The following is a 6,203-nucleotide window of genomic DNA, read 5'->3' as shown; positions in this document are numbered from 1 at the left end:
ACTCCACCGCACACAACAACGATTTTACTGGCCTAACATGCGTTCAACCATCCAGCACTATGTAGCCAGCTGTGTGCAATGCCAGCGCTTTAAGCTGCCGACTTCAAGTCCACCGGGCAAATTGCGGCCAATCACACCTCCAACAGCCCCGTTTGAGCAAGTTGGCATTGACCTCCTTGGACCTTTCCCACGATCCTCTAAAGGAAATCGATGGATTCTTGTGTGCGTAGACCACTTAACCCGTTATTGTGAGACAGCCGCGATACCAGTTGCTACTGCGTCTGAAGTATCTAACTTCTTACTTCGATTCGTCATTCTTCGGCACGGCCCTCCTGCAGTTCTCATTAGCGACCGTGGACGTCAATTTCCAGCGGACGTTGTTGAAGAACTTCTCCGCCTCAGCAGCTGCAGTTTTCGCCACTCCACGCCATATCATCCCCAAACGAACGGTGTGGTAGAACGCACTAATCGTACGCTCACCACCATGCTTGCCATGTACGTCGCTGCAGATCATAAGGACTGGGATGGCGTACTCCCGTTCATCACTCATGCGTACAACACCGCGCAACATGAGACAACTGGCTACAGCCCCTTTTACCTGCTCTATGCTCGCTCGCCTCGCTGCGGCCTTGACACCATGCTACCATTTTTCATCCACGATGAACCTTCTCTTGCGACCACACTCTGCAGAGCTGAAGAAGCTCGCCAGCTTGCCCGCGTTCGAATTTTATCTTCGCAAGAGCGTTCCAAGAACCGCTACGACGTCCAACACCAAGAAGTTTCTTATGTTCCTGGTGACATTGTGTGGTTGTGGACCCCTCTACGCAAGCGTGGTCTGTGTCAGAAACTGCTATCCCACTACACTGGACCATTTGTTGTGTTGGAGTGCATAAGTGACGTTAATTACGTTATAGCGCGACTAACTGCTAGTGGTCGACGGTCACGCCAATCTCAGGTGGTGCATGTAGCCCGCCTCAAGCGATTCCATCCCAGACGGTCTGTTTAACTCGCCCGACGGGCATCGTCTGCGAGGAGGGAAATGTAACGTGCTTCCACAGAACCTCGACGGAAGAAGCAGAAGATGAAGGACTGACCCGCGGAGAAAGAGGAAGAAAAAGAGAGAGCTGAAGGACGCTGCTAGGCTTCCTGCTTCCATCCTGCTTCGACCGGTCCCCTCTTTGAATAAACCCCCGTGCGTGCAAAGCACGTAACAATATATATATATATATATATATATATATATATATATATATATATATATATATATATATATATATATATATATATATATATATATATATGCAGCTATGGTTCTGGCAGTCTTGATGCCACAGGTTGCTTAAGAGGGCTCTCGCACAGTTTCCGCCCTCGCCGTTAGATGACGTTCCACGTCACGCTCGCGGTATTACAGGACGTGCTACGTCCGCCGCTATGGACGAGGGTTGCGCTGGTGAACACTCTCAAGGTTCGCTTACACAAAATAAACACAAATACCCACGAGAGCAGCAGATTGGACAGCCGTCGCCGTAGCTCAGTTGGTAAGAGCACCGGACGCGATATTCGGAGGTCGTGGCTTCGGATCCCACCGACGGCATTGTTGTTTTTTCTGCTGCTTTATAAGAAATTTTCTTTAAGCGATTTATTAATCTAAGTAATATTATCCCACTGATAAGCACAGCACATTAAAAAAAATAACGTTCCCCTATGCAGCCTGGTTTCGGTGACTGTTGGCTATATATATATATATATATATATATATATGGTAAAAGGAGCGCAGTATGTTGCACTTACCGCTGTCACTCTCGTCGAGCCGGGCATCTCCTTGGACCATGTTGTCGATTATATTTGACACGTCAGCGCTCGCTCGAGGCCGGTCACTGTCAAAATTAAGCGTTTGGTGTCGTCGTAGTGATGTGCGGCACAATCGCTTATATTTGTGAGAGCATTTCGTCCAACGGCTCTTGTGGAGGACCACCACCTGTTATGGACCATGCACACTTCGAATTAATACTTATCATTTGCAAAAAAGCACGGAAACTTAAATGTACCCATAACTCATCTTGATACCCTGGCCCTTTCGTTCTTCGACTTCTGGTTTATGTTGTCCCACAATTTCATCAGTTGCTTCACTTTGCGAGGTCGCACGTTCGGCATGTTGTTATATTCACTGCCCAACCGATCCCACGCTCTTGATTTTGCGATGGGCGAAACTCCGTCGGTTTTCTTAGATTCAACTAAATGTTTGTATTTTCCTAAGAGCTCTTGAAGATCTTTCTCTTCCTCGATGAAATACAACTTCCCGGGAGGCATATATCGGCGTAAATATTATACAAAACCAGAGCACAAACGACACACGCACGAGAATGACCAAGACTGCGGCACTACGTAAACCCTGCCGGTGGCAGCGGTCATAGAGTTTCTTACTATTAACTAGAGGGAAGGCTGGCACCCCGCCTATGGGAGTTTGCATGGAGCTTCCTCGAGACCACCTGTGCCACCCTGGGCGCTCTAAGCATCATGGGGCGGAGAGCTACCGACTGCGGAACCGCAACTTTTGGCCAAAATAATAATGAAAAAGCAATCATTGCTCGATAATCAAGAATGTCCTAACATTCAATATCCTGTCTATAAATTGCGACAAACGAGCAGAAAAACATGCGAATGTAAAGTTTGCCCAAAATAAGCGTTGGCTTGCTCTCCTATTGGCGAAGTATTGTAGACCACAAAAGCCAATATCTTGTGCTTAACAGACGCACTTTTAAAAAGAGTCAAAAGAAAACATTTGACAGAAATCTGTCTGTTTGGGAAAATAAATTTAGTAGAAAGATAACTGACGCCAACCACGTTAATTTTTGAAAAACACGACGGTTCGGGACCGGCTCGGTCCCTTCTTCAAGGTGTGACTACGGGCGAGGCGCAGCTTGGCTTTTTAAGCCCTCGTGTTGAATACCTTCGGGTCAAAGGTCGCAAACCATGGATGTAAGACGAAAGAAGTGTTCCCAGGGAGCAATTAACATTCCTTCGTGTCTGTTGTATGTGCCACGACTCCAGCAGAAGCCTCCTGCGCTGGTTAGCTTCGGTCTCCAGTAGACTAGTGCTGTCAAAGTCAATTCGGTGGTCACATTCCTCGCAGTTTTCGGCCACCGCGCTGCGCTGACGGCTCATTTGTCGTGTTTTTCAAAAATTAACGTGGTTGGCGTCAGTCATCTTTCTACTAAACTTTTAAAAAGAGATAAGTTTTTGAAAAAAATGTCGCTTCAACAATTTAAAAGGTTTTTTCCACAGCATTTCGGAAAACAAAAACCTTATACTGGTGTCGTGTGCTGTTACGTTTCCGCTGCTATGGCTTTTGTGCACTACTTTTATGCCGAAGTCGTCTGCGCGCGGAGCGCGCCGTGGATACGGAATGGGACATCTCTGTAACGCCACTCTGTGCTCCTGAAAAAAAAACTACTGTCCTGCACCAAGTAGCTCATCGCCCCATGATGCTTTGCGCGCCCATGGAGGTACAGGTTCAGTGCCGCCAGCTTTCCCTTTAGCTAATCGTAATGGTTTTTTTGACTGGTCGCTCCCGCGATCCGGTTAGGATCTGGCAGAGTGGGAGCCGCTCTTGCTCTGAGCGCATAGCGAGGCTAGTCAAGCCGAATGGTCAGAGAGTTTTCCGAGCGGAAGCGCAGGAGGCAGAAGGAGGACGTAACTTCCGGAACCACTACGCGGCACCGCTGCTGATGTCAACAGTAGCCGCACGTAACGTCCCTTGATTACCTTTAGCCGCACGTGGCAGCACACAGTTTGCATCACGGTCGCCGCTTAGCCTGTGTCGATCGATACCTCGGCTTTCCGTCCCACAGGACGCTCATTTTTCGAACATCGCCTTGTGGAGAGCACTGCCGTCCTTGTCCGAGCTACTTCTGGAATCGCTGTTGTCATGCGACAGCGTTCCTACCGCGTTCCTAGCGTAATTTTCCGGCGTCTCTTGGACATTTTTCCTCACACAGCGCGGCACCCAAAAACACAACACAGCAAGGACGCTACTAGGGCGTCAAAACCTGCACTTGCTTCTGCCTACACGCAAAGGACGCCGAGGCCTCGCACCGCTTTCGCGAAATGGTGGAAGTGGCTCTGTCACGTGGACTCATCTCGGAGCCGCTTCGACCTCTTTCTCGGAGCGCCTCAGATCGCTCTGAGCTGGAGGCGAGTACTCACAAAGAACCAGCCGAATGTAGTCAGAGCGGCCGGTTTCGACCAGCCGAATGTGCGGTCGCCTCTCAGAGCGCTCTAGAGCGATCTAAGGCTGCGTTCCAATACTCCCATGTAGACGGCTACTTAGAGGTCTAGCCGGACAGCCGCCATCTTGGGGCGCGTTCCATTTCTCGGCGAAGCAGTCTAATAAGACTGCTTCGCCGAAGTTCACATCGATGCAGGATAACTTTCTGTCTAAAGATGGCGGAGCTGATGTACGCGGATGAGCGAGTCGTGCTCTTGCGGGCGTCGGACTGTACACGGAGTATAGGAAAGGAAAAATGTGAGTCATTCCATTATGTTATTTGGTACGCAAACTAGTGGCTAATTAATCTTCTTGTACGTGTGATTCCCAAAAGTGAATCACGCAGGAGAAAATCGTTCAGTTGAGAGCTTTGCTACAGCAGCGGACGCTGTAGGTCTGTTTACGTGGTCTGTTTACGTGATCCGGCATCTGACGATGCCGGATCTTAATTAGCACCTTTATTTTAGAGATTAATACTCGTCGCTGTCGTTGGGTTCCTCGACGGGCGTTAAGACGGCTGGCGTGAGGGTTAACAAATGTGTTCTTCTATTGCTGTATTAGTTGCATCAACTCTTTCGCGTACATTCTTTTTTATCTCTACACTCCCAGAACAAACACACCGGCATGTTGCGAATTGATTTTAGTCTTTGCAGGATTAAAGCTCGCTGCTGTCTTTAGGTTAGGTTTCTCGCCGTCTCCGAGTACCACGTACGGCAGACATTTTTAATGGCACGCATGTGTTTTCCTGTTGCAGTGTATATTAGCCGTATCGCATTTCGCGCATATTGATTACAGTCTTTCGTATTCTTTCTTATGTTTACAGGACCGTCTGGACGAGCATGTTCGAGGGGCATGTACAGTTTAGCATCAATAATAAAAGAATAATCGTATATCTCCTTAGCGTCGTCTTCGGAGAGCGGCCCCGTCTGCTACAACTAGACTGACCGATAGGCACATCCACCAGTCCGGTTTACGCGAAAAGTCATTGCAGAAAAAGAAAAAATGTGCAAACTTGTTGAAAACACGTTATATGATCGTTATTGCTCAGTTTGAGAAAAATTGTAGTACAACTGTTCATAAGCTTCAGTTACATTGTTACGCCGCGAGGCGGCGTGAGCAGTAGACAAGTTCCAATACACGGACATGTAGACGGCTTACTAGACGTCACACTAGACGTCTTGTTAGACGTCTAGAGTATTGAACGCAGCCTAAAGCGACCAGTCGAAGACGTACTATGGATTGAGTTCTTGTTGCCAGACTCAGTTTGCCACTTCGCCAGAATCAGCTGTTTTAAAACAGTCAACGAAGTTTCTACGAACTAGATAGACATTCTGCTGACGAATAACAAATAAAACAAATAAACGTGATTTTATGAGCAAATTCGTTTTAATTTTCGCAAATACTGCTAAAATCTTTAAGCGTTCTTGTGCATACTCTGGACACCAGTACGGCCATGACACCTCCCTTCCTCCGTAAGGAGCTCCTTTCGTGAGGAAGCCCTAAGGAAGCTTTCAGCCTTCCGAGCGACCTTCTTAGGACGCCTTACGTATAGGCACCATGAAGGTCTCCTAACTAAAGGTAAGGAAATGGTGTAAGTGAAGGAGCGTTTTAGAATACTGAGACTCCCTTCCCATCCGCTTGCCCCCGTAGCGCCCGAGCCGCAGGATTGAGGAGATGGAAGGGCAGGTCGCCTGTGAGCGCCAGTGCAATAAAAAGATAGTGTCGCGAAGAAGTTGTCCAGTCTGTTCCGCAACGTGTCCCCGGATCACCGAACCATCATAAGACTTCAGGGTCAACACCATCGGTCCGTCACTCACAAACATCGATCGATCAGTTATCCACAACCACCCATTCGAAATTAACTCTTGGAAATCAGAAAAAAATACAAAATGAAGAAAAACTTCGCCTACACCGTCCTTTGCATTTGGATGGACAA

The sequence above is a fragment of the Amblyomma americanum genome, chromosome 8 (genome assembly GCF_052857255.1).
Source record: "Amblyomma americanum isolate KBUSLIRL-KWMA chromosome 8, ASM5285725v1, whole genome shotgun sequence".
Lineage (NCBI taxonomy): Eukaryota > Metazoa > Arthropoda > Arachnida > Ixodida > Ixodidae > Amblyomma > Amblyomma americanum.
This window is presented reverse-complemented; position numbering follows the sequence as displayed.